Here is a 21,160-nt window from a genome sequence, read left to right on the forward strand (position 1 = left end):
GTTCGCATAGTGCTCTCCATGGGATCTAGAACAGGGGATGGGTGGAGTTGGGCGTGATGATGCTGTGGAGATGGATGATCCATTTACTAGGCAAATGACTCATCCATCTCCACAGTATCATCACTCCCAACTCCAGTCCTCCCTTCTCCATTCGAGTGGGGAGATCTGCATGCAGAGGTGTGCCTCCGAATACAGATCTTGGAGCAGGGGGCAACTATCTTTGCACTGGAAAGATCTCACAAGGCTCCTTAATACTCTCTGCAAGGAGACCCTTTACTTTCATATAAAGCAAGTGAGGAGGAGATAGTGTAAAAGACTGCAAAGGACTGTGGGAGGGAAGAAAGCAAGGACCTTTAAGGTTCACTGTCAGTATACAACACATGTAAAGAGGTGTGAATATTTATTTGGATACCAAGAATATTCAGATTTATGTTTTTTTTTTAAATGGTAAGCAAGAGTTTTACAAGGGATACAAATCCTCATGCTTCAGGGTATAAGACAATCTCTAACTAAAGGGAATTTTATTAAGATGCCTTCCTTGGGGCAGGTTATTCCATAACTACTGCGGTTTCTTGCACCTTTCTCTGAGGCAGCTGATTCTGGCCATTGTCAGAAACAGGACATGGACTAGACGGATGCTGGGTCTGATCCTGTATAGTAAATTCTTACATTCCCTTGCCAGGTAACGAGGACACTATTTATTAATATTTATGATCAAACACACATTCAACAGTTGCATATGGTACTGTAGGTGCACTGGTTGACATTTGCTTTTCATCTCAGTTCATCAACTCCATTAGAACTTCAGCAGTTGCAAACAATGTGACAGTGAGCATAATAGAATATAAACGTAAACTATGATGCTAAAAAACATCTGGTGGGCTTAATGCTTAAGCCAAGATGGATGTCCTATGGAAGATGGAAATCCCATTGAAGAGCACAATACAATTTATTCGCTTTAAAGGGACAATGTCAAAATCCCAAAGGTCCTGATAGGATGATTTAATCTACATTGTAACGAATAATAAGAGTTTTAAAGAAGGAAAAATTTCTTATGCAGGGTTGAAAACCCAAAACCCAAACAGCATTTTGGAATGAAAAGTGAAACACCACACCGCTTAAGGAAGGTGAAAAACAAACAGCAAAAGTGGTAAAAAGTCAATTAGAGTTTTAAAACGTTTTTGTTGTGATGATCTCTCACCTATAACACAAGAGGAGAAAGTAGCTGTGATGAGATAGGAAGACATTCCTTACAACCTCGCTGCCAAAGAGGACTCATGCCTGCTGATGGGAGGGGGTTAGAGTGAAGGCAGCCAGGTTCAGCAGTGTTACTGAGCATGCTCAGCAGAAGCCAAGCAGCAAATTGGGGAGAGGGGGTATGTGACCCCACATGCCCCCCCACCCAGTGAGTCATCTCTGCTAGCTGGTAAAGAGTTATTAGAGTCCCAGCCTATCGTGTGGCTGACCTGGGGTGAGTCTGCACAAGGAAAGTGAAAGGTATGACGGAGGAGGCGCTGTAAAAGGAAGGGGAGTGTCCTTGCTTCCCTGCCTTACTGAAAGCTGGAAAGCCCTCTGGAAGTGGTTGCCAAGTGTTTTGAGTTGATTTTTCTCTTCTTTTGGACCCCTTTGTGTTAAAAAAGTGAAACCCTGAGGAAAAGGACTGGGTTGTAGTGGAAGGTTTGTTTCAGCAGAACCAACCTCAAGCATTCAACAGCGATGAGTCTGGCCTCACAAATCATCAGACTGGATCCCATTCATGGGATTTTTTTTAAATGATCATTTTTGGATCTTTTTATTTGCCTTCTGATGTTTGAACCTTGAGGGCTCATGCTGAACCTGGGTTCCCACCCTGGGGCTCCAGAATCTACACTGCATTATGTGGGCCTGAATGTAGCCACCTCTGTCTCAGACTTCCTAGTGCCCTCCCAAAATGTGGCCACTCTAGCCTTTTGTTTGTGATGCTATCTGGGAAAACTTGACTTGTCCATCAAAGTTGACTGTCCAGAGGACAAAGAAAGTTGACCTGTGGGATACTTTGAGCAGACTCCGAGACCATGAGTCCAGTGAGGCTGCATCAACAGTGCAAAGTAATAAGGCTTGAACCCTGGTCTGCACTCAGGGGTCCTGAGATCCTGGGTTAGTGCACTTTGTGTGCAGACAGAAAGTGGGTTAAGCTTGAACCTGAGTTCCAACTCTGGGCTTACACTGAAGTGTAGATATACCCAGAGCCACGTGATTCCAGGAGGTGGGTTTTTAAGAAAACAATGAATATTGTAAGACGTGATAGAACTGCGAGAGTTGGCAACATTTTTTTTTATACACCTTTCCTGGTTGGTGTATCTGTCCATCAGCCTAGGGCAGCTTTAGCAAATTGACTGGGGAGACAGAAGAAGGTGGCATGGAAAGAGAGCTTACTCCCTACTGCCATTCAAAAATTACATCAACAATCATTGGTGAAAACCAAAATGGAAGAGTGCTGTTGGGCAACACACATTAGCACCACCGTTGAGTGCACAATACACTCTGTAGAACCAATGCCTGGAGATGTTGATGTGGAAGCAGGACAAAGAGTAGCAAAAAATGATGGTGAGAGTGTGTTTGCAAGACACTATTTAGGTAAAGTCACCTTTCTACAATTGTTTACTTAAAATTATTATTTATTTTGATTTATAAACATTCATAGAACATATCACATCCAGAATATGCAAACATTGTTTAGTTTTGCATTTTATACTATCAATATAGTATATATAGCAGGGAAAAATGGGTTTAGCTTCCTTGGAATACCTTTCATTTTCATCTATCAGTACATTGTACTTCCAGTAGGCACCCATATGAGAGAGCACACACCTGTCTGCTAGGATTAGGTATATTGATGGGAAATGGATCTGCAATGGTCAGAATGGCTGGCCTTTGGGATGATGCTTTATCATAAAGTTATGTATCGCTTAGGATCAATATGAATAAACATCTCCTTAAAAAATGTGTTACATTTTTATTTTATCCCCGTGTGTGCTATAAACCAGCAGGGTAGATATACTGCTGTTATAATTAATTTGTGAGGCATTTCGCATAAAGGCTGATCCAAATTCCATTGAAATCAATTAAATGAGTTCCACTCACTTCAGTTGCCTTTGGATCAGGCCCATTTTGCTGGAGAACTATTATACTATACTTTTCCTAAGTAAACTGAGGGTTGGTGCACAAGCCATGTGGCTTTGCTCTCTTTTATGTCCCTTTATAAATACGTTTGTCAAACATTTCCTTTTACAATCTCTTGGGAAAGGAGCATTTATTGTTAGATAGAAAAAGATTGCATGGATCTAATATATAACATGGCACACACAATAATATGTATTTTAATATTTTTATGGTTAGGAATTTCTATTGTTCACACACTTAAAATCAATAAATGGAATGTTAAAATATATTTTTCCCTTAGAGGATCTGTCCTAGGATGTACAGATGGCATCAAGTCACCTACAAATTCTTGAGCCATTTTGTTAGCAGATTAAATGATGTTTAAGTTACAAAAATGGTCAATTGCAAATTAGTATTTTTTGCTTTCTTCACTGGAGTGTTTTGTTAGGGTATGTCTATACTATGGGATTATTCCGATATTACATAAACCAGTTTTGTAAAACAGATTGTATAAAGTCAAGTGCAAGTGGCCACACTAAGCACATTAATTCGGTGGTGTGCGTCCATGGTCCGAGGCTAGAGTCGATTTCTGGAGCGTTGCACTGTGGGTTGCTATCCGATAGCTATCCCATAGTTCCCGCAGTCTCCCCCGCCCATTGGAATTCTGGGTTAAGACCCCAATACATGATGGTGCAAAAACTGTGTCGCGGGTGATTCTGGGTAAATGTCGTCACTCATTCCTTCCTCCGTGAAAGCAACGGCAGACAATCATTTCGCGCCCTTTTCCCCTGGATTGCCCTGGCAGATGCCATAGCATGGCAACCATTGAGCGGTACTGCAGCGCTACATAGAAGCATTCATTTGCCTTTGCAAGATCGCAGAGATGGTTATCAGTTGTTCTGTACCGTCTGCCATGCCACTGTAAATTGGCAATGAGATGACGGTTATCAGTCGATCTGTACCGTCTGCTGCTGTCATGGGTGGCCCTGGCTGAGGTCGGCCGGAGGCGCAAAGACAAAAATGGGAATTACTCCCCGAATCAATCTCTCTTTTTATGGTATCTAAAATAGAGTCAGTCCTGCCTAGAATATGGTGCAAGTGTACTAGAGAACCAGTATATCAGAGAACCAGAGAGCACAGCTGCTCCATGTCAGATCCCGCAGAAATGATGAGCTGCATGCCATTCTAGGGGTGCCCCTGCAACAACCCCATCCGTTGCTTCCTTCTCCCCAACCCTCCTGGGCTACCATTGCAGCGTCCCCGCATTTGTGTGATGAAGTAATAAATAATGCAGGAATAAGAAATACCTGACTGTTAGTGAGATAAATGAGGGGAGGCGCAGCTACAGCTGTATGATAGTCCAGACACACAAACGGTGCAGGGGAGAGAGAGCCCAGCATACCCCGTTGCTATGATAGACCAGGCAGTACAGAATCTTTTTAGTTACCACATGAAAGGGAGGGGGCTGATGGAGCTCAGCCCCAGTTGCTATGATGAGGAAGGTTACCAGCGCGTTTTGTACCATCGACTGGGAATGACGGCAGGTTATTCCTATTTTTACCCAGGCCCCCCGGACCGACCTCACCTGAGGCCAGCCAGGACAGCACTCACGGGCTGCCTGATGATGGACGGATAGCAGTCATACTGATGACCATCTGCCACCGAGGAGGGAAGGGAGACAGAATTACTGCTGTTCACTGCTGCAAGCATCGCGTCTACCAGCAGCATGCAGTAGACATAGGGAGACATTGAAAAAAGTCAGAAATGATTTTTTTCCCTTTTCTTATCACAGGGGGAAAGGGGGGTAAATTAACAAGCTATTACCCTGAACTAACCCCGGACAATGTTTTTGACCCTACAGCATATGGGAGCTCAGCCAAGGAATGCAAATACTTTTTCGGAGACTGCTGGGGAACTGTGGATAGTTATGGAGTCCTCAGTACCACCCCCTCCCTCCTTCCCATGAGCGTCCATCTGAGTCTTTGATTTTCCATTACACTTGTCACCAGCACTGTGCTGTGGACTCTATCATAGCCTGGAGATTTTTTTCAAATGCTTTGGCATTTCGTCTTCTGTAACGGAGCTCTGATAGAACAGATTTGTCTCCCCTTACAGTCCCTGCTGGAGCTCTCTTTTTATGGATTGAGACTGCATCGCCACCCGTGCTGATCAGAGCTCCACGCTGGGCAAACAGGAAATGAAATTCAAAAGTTCGCGGGGCTGCTTTTCCTGTTTACCTGGCCAGTGCATCCGAGTTCGGATTGCTGTCCAGAGCAGTCACAATGGTGCACTGTGGGATACCGCCCGGAGGCCAATACCGTCGATTTGCGGCCACACTAACCCTAATCCGATATGGTAAAACCGATTTAAGCGCTACTCCTCTCGTCGGGGAGGAGTACAGAAACTGGTTTAAAGAGCTCTTTATATTGATATAAAGGGCCTCGTTGTGTGGACGGGTGCAGCGTTAAATTGGTTTACTGCTGCTAAAATCAGTTTAAACGCGTAATGTAGACCAGGCCTGAGTGAGACGTTTTAGTAGATTAGGCACTGGGGAGACAGAGAGGCAGCATTGTCACTTCTAGCAAATTATGTTTTAATAATTGTCATATGCTACATATTGTTAATACCACAACATTTTCTTGTCTCTTATATTAAATTAGATAACAAAAGGGTACAGTGATCATAGCCACTTCTGTGTGATATAATAAACTAGTGTACAAGTGACAATGGGTAGGCTTTGCATTTTGCTGGTGGAATTACATTATACTCCAATGTGAGAAATTCACATCATCCTATCCTATTCATTTGATTCCTGAGTGAACAGCCCTGTGAAGAACTTTTTCTTATTCATGTTAATAATAGACTTTGAAAAGCACTGAAAATATTTCACAAGCATCAATTAAAGAAAATCTGTCAAGGAAGCATAGGCAAGTCAGCATAAGAGAGACAGTATTTAGACAAATTTAAAAATCCCATTTTTTTTTATCATCTGAAACACTTTAACAACTCCAAAGGATCAATGAAACACTGACTCCTATGCAAGCACATATTGGAACAATTTTTTAAAAGCCTACTGTTCACCCAATAAACTATGGCTTCTTTGAAACATTTGGAATGTATCCTACATATAACAGAAATGAGCAGAAAAGTAAAGTAATTACTGCACAAATATGTTCTAGTTAAATGTTGTCTCTTTAATAATAAAACAAGATTGGTTGATCCCCATTCTAAATAAATTGCTTACAATTACAAAAGAACCCTGAGATCTGTAAAATGTATTCATCTAATTAGCAGAAAAATAATTCTTCAACAAGCAAAACTTTCTAATATTTCTGTCATTCAGAACTTAAAAATTGCCAGACCCATATTTTAAAAAGTTTCAGTGCCAAATAAACTTGATACTTTGAAAGTTAAAGGGAAAAAGAGACTGCCACAATCAAAATTATGGAAGAGGTATGTGCTCAGGACAGGGTACTGTTAAAATATAAATATCATGTCCAATATGTTTTACTTTTGCTCAGTCAAAGGCACATTAGCCAGATAAAATATTGCACTATTGATTCATAAGGATAGTTCAGACAAAAGCAGGTAGGCTTCTGAATAATACTAAGGCCTAGACAAATCTGAATGGAGGAGGATTGTAATTTATATGGAATATCATGGCATTGCAGAGCCAGCCACTGGCAAAACTTCAGAGGCAACTCTGGACCTGAAAAAGACCCTGAGAAAACAGGGGATGTGGACTAGTGGTAATGGGGAAGAGTTTAAGCGTAGCACCTTTACAAGGTATGTTCCTCATTCAAAGTGATATATTAACACTGTTGACAATGCAAGCAATAACTTTTCCTAGATACTGTGTGACCCTATCAGAAGTAGCAACCACTTCCATTGGGTTACTAATAGTTGCGCAGTTATTGAGCTGACATCCCGTCAGTCCATGGGGAAAGGGAGCATGCACGAGGCACATTCAGACAGTGACTCTTCAAACTGATAGCCCAAGACTGTGCAATTTTGAGTTGATTTTGCTGCAAATTGTCAGCCTCCGTGCATTCACCAGGGATCATAGTAATGGATACCTCACAATCTTTTATATAGTTATCCTCAAAATGCCCCTGTGAAGTAGGGCAGTGCTTTTAATAGATTATAAGGACAGAAGGGATTGTTATGCATAGTGTAGGAAAGATATGAAGTATGGCAAGAGACCACTCTGGCTTAGCCAGGAGATCTTCAATGACCTGAAATTCAAAGAAGAGTCATACAAAAGGTGGAATCTAGGTCAAATTATAAAGGATAAATATAAAACACAAGCATGTAGGGACAAAATTAGAAAGACCAAGGCACAAAATGAGAGTATACTAGCTAGGAACATAAAGGGTAACAAGAAAACATTTTACAAATAGATTAGAAGAGGAAGACCAAGGACACTAATAGGTCTGTTACTCAATGAGGAGGGAAAGATGATAAGAGAAATGCAGCAATGGCCAAAGTATTTAATGCCTCTTTTGTTTCAGTTTTCACCAAAAAGATTAGCAGTGATTGGATGACCAACATAGTGAACGTCCGTTTCAATGGGCTAGGATCTAAGGCTAAAATAGGGAAAGAACAAGTTAAGAATTACTTAGACAAGTTAGATGTCTTCAAGTCAGTAGGACCTGACAAAATACATCACAGAATACTTAAGGAACTGGCTGAAGAAATGTCTGAGCCATTAGCAAGTATCTTTGAGAACTCGTGAAGGACAGGAGAGATCTCGGAGGACCAGAAAAAGGGAAAATGCAAGTACCTATCTATAAAAAAGGGAATAAGGAAAATCCAGAGAATTATAGTCCAGTCAGATTAACTTCGGTACCTGGAAAAATAATGGAGCAAATAATCAAACAATCAATTTGTAAGCACCTAGAAGATAATAAAGTGATAAACAACAGTCAACGCTGATTTGTCAAGAACAAATCGTGTCAAACCAACCTGATAGCTTTCTTTGACAGGGTAACAAGCCTTGTGAATACAGGGAAGCAGTTGATGTGATAAATCTCAACTTTAGTAAGACTTTTGATACTGTCTCACATGACCTTCTTGTAAACAAACTAGAGAAATACAGCCTACTATGTCTACTATATAGACTAACCTACTATAAGGTGGGTGCACAGCTGGCTGGAAAACTGTATCAATGGTTCACAGTCAAGCTGGAAGGGCATATTGAGTGGGGTCTCACAGTGATCTGACCGGGGTCCAGTTCTATTCAATATCTTCATAAATGATTTGGATAACGCCATAGAAAGTACACTTACAAAATTAGCAAACATACCAAGCTGAGAGGGGTTGCAAGTGCTTTGGAGAATAGGATTAGAATTCAAAATGATCTTGATAAACTGCAGAAATGGTCTGAAATAAATAGAATGAAATTCCATATGGACAAATACAAAGTACTATACTTAGGATGGAATAATGAATTGCACAAATAAAAAGTAGGAAATTACTGGCTAGGAAGGAGTACTGTAGAAAAGGATCTGAGAGTTATAGTGGATCAAAAATTAAATATGAATCAACAATTAAATACAGTGGCAAAAAAAAAAGTGAGTATCATTCTGTGATGTATTAGCAGGTGTTTTGTCAAAAAGACATGAGAAGTACTTCTTCCACTCCACTCAGCACAGGCAAAGTCTCAACAAGAGTTCTGTGTCCAGTTCTGTGCACCACAATTTGGGAAAGATGTGGACAAATTGAAGAAAATCCAGAGGAAAAAAACAAAAAATGATTAAGGGTCTAGAACACAAGACCTGTGGTGGCAGATTGAAAAAACTGGTTTGGTTGGTATGGAGAAGAGAAGACGGAAGGGGGACAGGATACCAGTCTTCAAGTATGTAAAAGATTGTTATAAAGAGGAGGGTGATAAAATAGGAAAACTTCCTGATTTTAGAGTACTTAAGCACTGGAACAAATTACCTAGGGAAACTGTGTAATCTCCATCACTGGAGGTTTTTAAGAACAGGCTAGACAAACACTTGTCAGGGATGGTCTAGAATAGATAATAATTAGTCCAGTCTCAGTGCAGGGGTCTGGACTAGATGACCTATCAAGGTCCCTTTCAGTCCCACATTTCTATGATTATGATCATACAGTCTGATCTCCTACATAACACAGGGTAAAGAATCCACCCAGTAATCTCTGCAGCAAGCCCATAACTTCTGTTTGAGTTATAGTTCTGTTTTAGAAAGATATCCAGTCTTGATTTAAAGACTTCAAGTGATGGAGATTCTATCAGATCCCTTGACAAATTGTTCCAATGCTTAATTACACTCACTGTTAAAAGAAATGCACCTTATTTCTAGTCTGAATATGTCTAGTTGCAGCTTCCAAACACTGGATCTCGTTATGCTTTTTTCTATTAATTAAACAGACATCTCTTCCCCATGTAGGTACATGTAGGCTAGATCAAGTCACCTCTTAACCTTCTCCTGGATAAACTAAATAGATTAAGCTTCTTAAATCTCTCATATAAAGCATGTTTTCCAGACCCTGAGTCATTCTTATAGCTCTTCTCTGAACCCTTTTCAACATTCTTTATGCAGTATTCCAGTAATGATCTCACTCATACCATCTACAGAAGTACTACCACTCCTTACTCCTACTTGATATTCCCCGGTTTGAGCATCTATGGATCATGTTTGGGAACCCCTGTTCAGTTTGTTATCTACCATGATGATGACCTGAGGCACTGAAATCAAGTGACTTGCCCAAGACCACACAGGAAGTCTGTGGAGGAGCTGGTAACTGATCTCTAACCATTATCGTTTACCCTAACCACTGGACTTTCCTAGGTCTGCACCAACACTACGCCTAGCTCCCAGAGGGACTTTAAATAAACATTAGATGTAGATACTTCAAAGTCAATCGCTCTCTCTGTTTTATATAATAAAGGCAGATTATAACTAGAACAGTTGCAAAATGGAATTTCTGTCCCCTAGGAAACTCTGATATTCCAACATTTGTTTTGTTCCAAATGGAGACAAGCTGTTGAAATATTAACACTGTTTGTATAAGGAAAAGATATAAAAAACTTCAATTTGAAAATACAGAAATATTTTGGTTTGTTGCCCTAAAACAGAGTTATGTTTCAGATCAGTTCTCATTGATCTGCATCTTCACCCGCCTTTACCTCATGCTTTGTTCCTATAGGCCCCTCTCCTTAGCTGTAGTACATCTCTGATTGTACACGATCTCCCCCTTTGACTCAGCTGTACCAGAGATGCTTTGTTTCTATTTTCCCAGGGGAAAATTTCATGGAAATTGATCTTCTCCTGTAAAATATTGCAATTTCAATTACATTTAATTTTCCGTTATGTTGTAACCTAAGAAATTTAGCTAACTGTGATAGAATATTTTTACACAAATACAACATATATCATAAAACAATATTTAATCATGAGACACACAGACTTCAAAAGAACAGGGAGTACTTGTGGTACTTTAGAGACTAATTTTTGTGGGCTAAAACCCACTTCATCGGATGCATGCAGTGGAAAATACAGTAGGAAGATATATATACACACACAAAGAACATGAAAAAATGAGTGTTGCCATACCAACTATAATGAGACTAATCAATTAAGGTGGGCTATTATCAGGAGGAGAAAAAATACTTTGTAGTGATAATCAGCATGTCCCATTTCTAACAGTTGACAAGAAGGTGTGAGTAACAGTAGGGGAAAATTAGCATGGGGAAATCGTTTTCACTTTATGTAATGACCCATCCACTCCCAGTCTTTATTCGAGCCTATTTTAATGGTGTCCGGTTTGCAAATTAATCCCAATTCTGCAGTTTCTCATTGGAGTCTGGTTTTGAAGTTTTTTTTGTTGGAGAATTGCGACTTTTAGGTCTGTAATTGAGTGCCCAGGGAGGTTCAAGTGTTCTCCAACTGGTTTTGGAATGTTATATATATTTGGAATGGAATGATTTGTGCCCATTTAGTTCTTGCATAGGACTGTCCAGTTTGGCCAGTATACTGGGCTAGAGGGGCATTCGGCACATGATGGCATAGATCACGTGCTAAGATGTCTATGGTAACACCTCTGATATGTGGCTGATGGGATTTAGGGTCCTATGAGGTGTCCCTTGAATAGATAATGTGGACAGAGTTTGGCAAACAAGGTTGTGCAAAGGATATTCCTGGGTTAATGTTTTGTTGAGTGTATGTGGTTGCTGGTTGAGTATTTTGTTTCAGTTCAGGGCTAGTCTGTAAGCGGGACTGGCTGTCTCCCAGATCTGCGAGAGCGATGGGATCGCCTCAGCGGATATGGTTGTAGATCAATTGATGAATGTGCTACAGAGGTTTTAGTAGGACCGAAATTGCAATCTCTCCAACAAAAACTAAAACCAGACCCAATGAGAAACTGTACAATTGAATTGATTGCAAACTGGATACCATTAAATTAGGCGAAAAAGCGGGAGTGGATCGGGTCCATTAAACACAAAGTAAAACATTCGCCTGCTAAATTCCCTACTGTTACTCACACCTTCTTGTAAACTGTTTGAAAGGGGCCACCTGAAATCACTCACAAAGTTTTTTCTCTGCTGATAATAGCCACGAAGAGCCTAATCCAAACAAATCTGTTAGTCTCTGAGGTGCCACAAGTGCTCCTCATTTTTTTTTTGCTGGAACAGCAACATGCAACTCGAAACCTGCCAACTCAGGTAAATTAATCCCTACATTTATGCATCTATGATACTGTTGCAAAAAAAGCAAACGTGATTCTGGGATGCATAACAGTGTGTTGTGAAACAAGACACGAGAAGTCATTCTTCCGCTCTACTCGCGCTGGTTAGGCCTCAACTGAGTATTGTGTCCAGTTTCTGGCACCCGCATTTCAAGAAAGATGTGGAGAAAATTGGAGAGGGTCCAGAGAAGAGCAACAAGAATGATTAAAGGTCTGAGAACATGACCTATGAAAGAAGATGAAAGAATTGGTTGGTTGATTGGATAAAGAGAAGACGAGGGGTGGGAAACACCAAATGATAGCATGTTCAGGTATCTAAAAGGGTGTCACAGGAGGAGGGAGAAAACTTGTTCACCTGAGACCTAAGGAATAGAACAAGAAAGCAATGGGCTTAAGTGCAGCAAGGGAGATTTAGGTTGGAATCATAGGAAAAGTTCCTAACTGTCAGGGTAGAAACACTGGAAATAAATTGCCTAGGGAGGATGTGGGAATCTTCCATCTCTGGAGATATTTAAGAGTAGGTTAGATAAATGTCTATCAGGGATGGTCTAGACAGTATTTGGTCTTGCCATGAGGGCAGGGGACTGGACTCGATGACCTCTCGAGGTCCCTTCCAGTCCTAGAGTCTATGAATCTATGAATCTATAACACTGCAATATTCTAAACCAAAATTTAAGAATTAGTCACTGAATGATTTAGGGTTTTTAAGAAACCCATTGTAATTTGTATTTTTGTTATGATTTGTGTCTATTTGTGCACTCATCTATTTAACTTAATAAGCAAAAGTTATAACTATAGAATAGGAAGCTCTTTGTGAACATAAAGTGCAATCGCATGGGTAAATATATTCTGTGGCAGGGGTCCCCACCACGGGGGCAAGCGGCATCATCGAGAGGTGTCACCGCTGAAATGCCGCAGAAATTGGGCGGCATTTTGGCGGATGCTACACCGCCGCCATGGTCCTTCGTCTGGTGTCCACTACACGAAAAGGTTGGGTACCACTGTTCTATGGTATCTCATGAGGGCCTAAGTACTTTGAAAATCAGGCTATTTAATATGGATGTAGGAGCCTAATCTAATCTACCTATCTGTCTACATGTGGAGGTAATAATCATTTGATAAATCTACAAAGGCATGTGATAAATTTATCACGCACCTTTGATTTCCTCACCTGCCATCTGCCCATTAATCAGTATGCCCCAGGATTTATTCTAATAGCCACATCCCCTATCCAGTTTCAATCCCATTTTTGAAAAGTAATTTGCCATAGAAATATTGCTTCCTCCTCAGGTAATATATGGAATTTTTGCCAAAATTATTCGAGCTCAATGCCTAGTCCCAGACCAGAGACAGATTTTCCATACATGACTAACTTGGATTTGAAATAAGAGTTTTATCTCAGTGGAAAAGGGAAATTCCCAGCTTCCCAATGCTTCCAAACATTGGATCTTGTTATGCCTTTTTCTGTTGGATTAAATAACCATCTAGTATCCAAAATCTCTTCCTCACATAGGTACTTGTAGATTGTGATCAAGTCACCCCTTAACATTCTCTTGGATAAATCAAATAGTTTAAGCTTCTTTGGAAAGAGGAAATTCTCAGCTTCCCAACGGGACACACACCAAGTGCTGGTACCAGTGGAAGGGCTCAAGATGACAGATTTCAAAGTTTGTCATTTTTATGTATAACAATTTTAGATCATTCAACCTCATGCTAATTATGGCCCTTGACTTTATCAGAAAAAGAATACAAAAATAGATCCAATAAATATTCAAAAGTCTACAAAATAGTTTTTCCTGTAACACATATATGGCATGTACACAATACATGTGATATGAGGTGGCAAAAAAGACTTAATTAGTTCTCACTTGGGATAACCTACATAACCTTGGGGTTTTGTTACTTATGAGCAACGGATGTATACCAAGTTATGCTGATAAAACTTTTATATGTCATGCCACACAGTCATGTTCCCATCTCTCTGTATGTACACATGTATACATACATATATACATACACACATACCATATTTATGATACAGTATTTGTTCTATAGAGAAAGGTCTTGAAAATGATATTCGCATATTGTAAACATGCCTAATACACTATGACCTAGATACTTAAACATGAGAATATGTTGCCTCTTTTCTCCCAGAAAAATAAGGCTTAAAAGGAGCTTGCCTATCTTTCCTCCATTTGCTGGTTTCAATATACAGCTTATTTCCTTCTTTGATTCTGTGCCAATTATATGAATTACTGCTGACCGCGGCAAGCCTGCTGGACAGGCGCTTAAATGAAAATGTCATATGATCATGGTTGCTATGGTACATTCATAAATAGTTTCAATTATCTTATGACTTAATAAAACTACTAATTTATTTGTACCAATATTTAATTCAAAGGCTTTTGATACAAGTGGAAATTTCAGAGACAGAGCATGAGAGGAATGGGCGGGGAGAGGGAGAGAGACTATTTTTAGTCTAAAAGGCCAACTTTAAAAATACACAACATTCTCAAAAACAGTGAAAAAAGCAGAAAAGGGCACAGATTTGTTCATAAGTTAAAGAATTCAAGAGTATCTGGAGAGCAAAACAGATTGATCAAGTGGTTTTAATATTCTGAGCTGTCTTCTAAAACTAAGAGTTGTTGTTATTCTCTTTAAAGTTTCGAGCAGAGAATATAGTCCTTTGTTAGCTAGGATATCCATGGAAAATCAATTTATTTTAATCGTGAGGCTCAGACATATTGTAATGATGCACAGAAAAAAAAACATTGAAGAGAAACAGAATGGATGAAGTGAAAATTTCACTACAGGGATTTAGCCTCATGGCTCCTATTTCTGTAAGTAAAGTATAAAAACACAAGAATGTTCAGTCAATGGTACCATTTTCCCCGTGAGAAAAAGAGATGTCTTTTTTGCGCACTGAGGTTTGACTAGAAGACCTGCTGAAAAGATAAAAGAAAAGTGGATGTCATACTGTGGTAACATCTCGCAGTAGGAGGTGACAAGATTTTGCCTCTCAAGTTCTTTATTCTTTGACCTCTAGTCAGTACAAACTTGGATTTCACTGAGCCTCCTAGTTTAATTAAACTGAATTACTGGAAATAAGAGTGAAATCAAATGACTAAAATGATTTTTTGTTACAGACAAGGTAAAATAGTTCAGAGCCTCCAGCCTGTGGAAAGAAGTACAAGAACTAACAAAACAGTTTACGTTTCATCACATACTGTTACTAGGTACACACTGTACAGCAAACCTGCCTGTGGGGAGAAGCTGTCAGTTTTTATTGCATTTTGGGTTCATTTCTGAGGTTTGATTTTTGAAATTCTTATTTTATATAAGGTATAATATGAAGACAAAGTAAGAATATTGAATCCCTGAGGGACGCACTGTGTATGAAATAAAATCCGACTAAACGTTTCCCTGTTATTGCTGCTTCTGCTGCTTCCTCTAGTCCAGTGGAGGCTGGAACATGTCAGTGCAAGTGGAAAGTCAAATAGCTAGAGAATATCAACTCTGGAAACTGACTAAGAAGAAAAAAAACACGCACAAGCTCAAATTAGGTTTCTCTTACATTTCAATAATGGAAAAAAGGGTATTATCAGCTGGAGCAGGTCTATCATCACTCCCAATATAAAGACAGGTTTGGGCTGAACACAGAACTTTCACAGTTGGATTCTAGTCTTCTCTGCCTCAAATATCTGGCAGACTCCACGGTGAGTGCCTTTAAAAGGTTTCAGCAAATCTTTTCTCTTACAAGGAGTCTATCTTTGACCATTTGTATTTGCTACTCCTTTTTCCTTTCTATTATTTGCCTTAACTGGGAATTCATCCTTTTTGGCCACTGAAATTCAATTATGGTCCAAATTTTTAAAAGGTAATTAGGCATCTAACTCTTATTGAAATCAAATACCTATATACCTTAAAAAGTTGTCTTTCTATGCTTAACCCTTTTGGCAGTTCTCTGGGTTCTGGCTGGCTGGTTAATTGGTAGAGCTTGTCAGAAAATTTTGGAAAAAAAAATGTCCATTGAAAAGCAAGAAAATATTTTTACAACAATTTCTGGACCAGCTCTAAGAATTGGCATGAGAAGTCCTTAATTTTGATTGTAAAGCAAAAAATTCATAAGCATGAGCAAAACGTATTAATGCAATATCTGATACACATGTGAAAGTTTGAGTTTTACACACAGGCAGGTGAGCAGCAAGTCCTTGAGTTGTATGCACACATTATGCAATTAAGATGGGTGTGTGAAAAATGTGTGCACTTTTGGAAATGTGGCCCTTAAAGATACACCATTGCCATGAAAACTAGTTCATTTTTAAAAAGGAAACAAAAATAGTTTCAGAAACTACACTTGCTTAAATCCACCCATGTCTGTCATTTACTTGCCAGTGTATCCTGATCAATAGAGAGATCAGACACTCTACCATCTTCTGATGCTTCGTTGTAACTTGCCCACTTACATGTACATGTTGAGGGGTCCCCAAAGCATGATTAACTACCATGTAGATTATATTATCAAAGCACAACAAGGAGAGAGAAAGACTATAAAAATCAGACTTTCAGCTTGTCACATTGATTCTATAAAAGCAGCAGAGAATCCTGTGGCATCTTATAGACTAATAGACGTTTTGGAGCATGAGCTTTCGTGGGTGAATCTGACGATCTCTATAAGGTGCCACAGGATTCTCTGCTGCTTTTACAGATCCAGACTAACACGGCTACCCCTCTGATACTTGACACATTGATTCTAAAGCATCTTAATCTTAGTTTTCGGCATTTTATTATTTTTACATATTCCCAGTAAGATTTAATTTTGTCTAAGTTTCAGGTAAGTGGTAAGTCAGTTTCCATCAGACCAGAAAGATAAAAGCTATCCTTATTGGTTCCATCCAAAAAAGTCATTTTGCACAATTTCTTTGCTCTTAGCATGGCCATTTCACATCTCCTTGTCCTAACTATAGTGTTCACTAACCATATAGCAATTTGTTACTGAATAGCTGACCTGAAATTTATCAGCGATAATTCTTCTTTCCAAAGAGTAACATGGCATGATGATGTAACCTGAGGCATAATACTTCATTTGGATGACACATCAAATCCAGGAATTTTGAAAAGGTCAGAGTTAGTTACTGACAATTTGCTGGTTTTACAAAATATCCAGCCTGATACATTTGAAAGAGAGCTTATAAAAATAAAGGAATAAAGGGATCATGTTCTGAACATTTTGATTATTGCATTTAACTTTGTTCACTGCTTGTGCCCAAATCTTTATAGGGTAGGTCAGTTTACTGCTCTTTAAAGGTAGTTGTGAATGTGTGTCCATTTCTTTTCAGACATAATTATTAAAAAAAAAAAAAAGAACTTCCATGGTTGATCTTAGTTTTTAATAACAAATAATATTTTAGATGATTTCCCCATCTTTAGCTCTTAAGGAGCTTTAACAAGGTGGGTAACCATTTTTCAACCCATTTTACAGATGACCGACTGAGGCTAGCGTGATCAAGAGGCATATGTGATTTCTCTAATCTCACACAGCCAGTCAGGAATTGAACTCTAGTGTCCTGACTCCCAGTTCTATTCTCAGTCGACTTGACTCGAGGCGCCCATTATGTAAAAATCTTTGTCCCCTTGATGTCAATGGCGGAACACCCACTGACTTCAATGGGTTTCACCTCTTCTATTTGTGAGTTTGCTAACATGTTCAATACTAAAACTCAAGGCTCAGAACAATGATGGTTCACATCAAACACTGAAACAAAACATGTAGTACCTGGTGCTATTGGATTTATCCACTGAGCTGCAAGTACAATACCATCATGCAGACACATATGTATAGCTTATACTTACAAACACCAGGCTAGAGTAATAATCCACAAGCACTGGTTTACTGAAATACTGACTTAACATACATGTGATCAACTAGAAAAAGTAGATTTCAAATGTCTTGGCCAATATGTAATATCTTGGAGAAATATATGGTAGTACTTGACTATATTTGATTTTATTTATTTTGCTATGTTGTTGTTGAAGAAAGAATCCCTTTTTACCTGCCATGACAGAGTGACATCCATATCCATCAAGTGAGTACATGCAGTCTATCAAGTGAAACTCCACAGCAGTGTGCATGTTTAGCCATGATGGGTAGATGGATAAAGTAGATGCATCCTGTATTTAAATCCCACGGCAGTGATTAAATTCAATATGCAACTTCTTTAATTGTAAAATTAGAGAGAAAAAGAAATTGTAAAATTACAGGAAAGAACCTTCCAGATCGTTATGCCGCAGGATATGCTAATTTGCCAAGGCAATGGTTACTTCAGAAATGGTTTTCAGTCACTTCTCTTAAATATGAAATAGGACTGACATCACATAATGGATTGAACTATCCTCACTTGTTCCAATTTGCAATTAGTCTTTTCGTGGAATACTGCAAAAACTGAAATACTGTTATTACAGCAGTAAATTAGTCTCAGAGACTCCATCTTTTTTTTCTAACGTGAAAATAATACGTGTTCCTCTAATAAAACATCCAAATACCAAGAAAAATACCCCCAAGAAAACACAACTGAAACTAGAAACAAGCCATGATTTATGAGTGAGTTTTGCAATAGAGAAAAACAGACTATTTATGGAAAGAACTAGAGCCTACTTTAATAAAAGGAGAGAATTTTTACATTTACAGTGCTATTAAAGCAAAGAATGCTGTTATCAAATCCTTTAATAGCCAAACTTATTTTTATTCAGCAGAGGTGGAGTTTGCTATATTGGGTGAAAATGTTTATGTGTCCTGTGACATTTTGGGTTCAGCCAGGCCAATAAGGCATTAAGGTCTGCCAAGTAATTCTGGGTGTCTTGTGGCTGTGTAGCTTTGGTTCACAGCTCTGGTCCCAACAGCTTGCTAACAGCTGACAAGACTCACCCTGGCTTTGCACAACCAGGCAGGGCCGGCTCTAACATTTTTGCTGCCCCAAGCAAAAACAAAGAGCACCGCCCCGCTCCCGAGCATTGCGTCGTCCCGCCCCCCCAAGCATCGCGGCGCCCAAGTCCCCGCCCCCCTGAGCGCCGTGCCGCTGAAGCCTGCCCCTGCCAAGCCTCCCAAGGCCCCGCGTCCCCCCAGCGCCACCCAGCCGAACCCCGAATGCTGCCCCGTCCCAAGGTGCCGCCCCAAGCACGTGCTTGGTAGGCTGGTGTCTGGAGCTGACCCTGCAACCAGGTTACCCAAACGCAGGCTAACCTTAAAACCCTTCCAGCCCTGAATTAGCCCCCAAATTGTCCTATTGTAGGTACCAGTCCCTCTCACAAGATCCTCACAGAAAAAGTAGTAGCTCCAACTTGTCAGCTTACTAGAAGCACAGACTTTACGGAATTTACTAGTACTGATGATTTATAATGATAGCAAAACAAGTTTATTAAACAGCTTGGATTAAATGATATCAAGTAAAAAAATAAAGGTAGAGACATTCAATAACAGGCTTAAACGTGGCCATTCTTCAATAAAAAAACCTTAAAAAACAGACTTCAATGGGAAACTGCAGAACTGGAATTAATTTGCAAACTTGACACCATCAAATTAGCTCTGCATCTTCGGCAGCACTGAAGGGCCCTCCGTCACCAAAATGCCGCTGAAGACCCGGAGCAACTGAAGGGTTGCCCGCTGCTGAAATGCCACCGAAGACCCGGACCACCGCCGGACCAGGGTTTGCAGGGCATTTCGGTGGCGGAGGGCCCTTGAGTCACTCCAGGTCTTCGGCAGCACTGAAGGGCCCCCCACCGCCGAAGACCCGGACCGCCACTGGACCAGGGCTTGCAGGGCCCCTGCGAGGCCCAGGGAAAATTGCCCCTCTTGCTCCCCTTTCTGGGTGGCCCTGCTGGAATGCATGAGACATGTTAATTCTCTGTCTCTGGAGTTTAGTATAAACCCAGCTAGTTTAGCTTGATGGCTCTGTTTACTCCTAATATGCAACTGAGGTAAAAACTCATTGCTTTGTCTAGGGCAAACCTGTTTATCACCTTTACCTATGTTAGGCTGTCTGGTCTTAAACATGTCCTAGTAATATTACAGAGAGAGAGAGAGAGTTTATATCTGTACACATAATGTTGTTACATATATTTCACAATGAAATTGTTGTTACATTTATTCCATTGTGGTGGTAGTTTTCAAATGATACCTCAGTAGGCATATTTTGAACAAATATTATTGCAGGAGTGTGTAGGATGTGAGTACAGGGGTGCCTTGGGTCACAGACACTGTAAACGTAATTAAAACATATTGTTAGGTAAAAATACTTTAATTTGCCAATCTTAGAATGAGTGTATGTATATATAAAATATATGTGCATACACATAAAACACACATACGTCCTAAATATTAACATTTTCAAAATACTTAGATACATACATAATACACACACACACCCCTTACATACATACACATTACATTAGGAAACAAATGACTCATTAAAAAGTATTTACCTAACCGTGATAAAACTGAGTTAGCTATATTGACTTGTTTACCTGTGGTGATGCAAGTTTTAAATTAATTAAAAAAAATAAGAAATGTTGCTGAGAAATGTAATACTACAGAAGCTCCAAGGACTTCATACATTTAGTCAGCAATTAATTTCTATACCATATAACATGTTTAGGTTAACACAGTTCACCTCCTTCAAACACACAAAAGTCTGTGTTGACATTAAAGCTATCCCCCAGTATGGGAGATAGCTAATTAATCTGTGATGAATTTAAGAGTCACAGCATTTGTAGCAGATGTATAATAAAAACAAGATCTGCAGCTACTGCTACAATGTTGCACAGTCTTTTCTTTAACTAGATCTTACTGTATTTGGTATTCAGTTTGCCTACTCCTTGCCTGAACTTGTTTTCAAGTCATATCCTTTTCCCAATTTTCCCTAATTTGCTCCTGAAGAGACCCCTTTTAAAATGCAGCCACCAGTTATTCATAAAAATGTGACCTGCCTTTTTTAGGAAATATTATAAACATGACTGCTGTGTCTCTTCCTTGAAATAGCTCAACTGAGTTGAATACAGCCCAAAAGCCATTGAACATTACCAGAAATAATGAGAGCTTACATGTTACAATTGCAAATCATGCACTACCAATATCTCTGTGACTGTGGGTTTCAGTGATGACCTGGACTTTAAGTAAATGTTACTAGTAAAGCAGGAATCAAGGAAAATGAGATGGATGATGTCATGGTACAATTCCCCACTCTGAACCTTAGCGTCCAAAAGATGGGGTACCAGTATGAATTCCTCTAAGCTTAATTACCAGCTTAGA

General features: G+C 39.6%; 1 protein-coding gene and 1 long non-coding RNA gene across 8 annotated transcripts in view; one reads left to right on the top strand and one right to left on the bottom strand.

Annotated features, from left to right (window-relative positions):
* FRMPD4 (FERM and PDZ domain containing 4) overlaps positions 1–21,160 on the bottom strand; it is a 497,083-nt gene that overhangs the window by 86,161 nt on the left and 389,762 nt on the right. The gene's annotated exons all lie outside the window — the stretch shown is intronic.
* LOC142045898 (uncharacterized) overlaps positions 20,909–21,160 on the top strand; it is a 2,687-nt gene continuing 2,435 nt past the window's right edge. Inside the window, exon 1 of the long non-coding RNA XR_012654805.1 lies at positions 20,909–21,072. This is a non-coding gene — a long non-coding RNA (uncharacterized LOC142045898). The remainder of the gene's footprint in view (positions 21,073–21,160) is intronic.

This window comes from Chelonoidis abingdonii, chromosome 1 (assembly GCF_003597395.2).
Source record: "Chelonoidis abingdonii isolate Lonesome George chromosome 1, CheloAbing_2.0, whole genome shotgun sequence".
In the NCBI taxonomy this organism is placed as follows: Eukaryota; Metazoa; Chordata; order Testudines; family Testudinidae; genus Chelonoidis; species Chelonoidis abingdonii.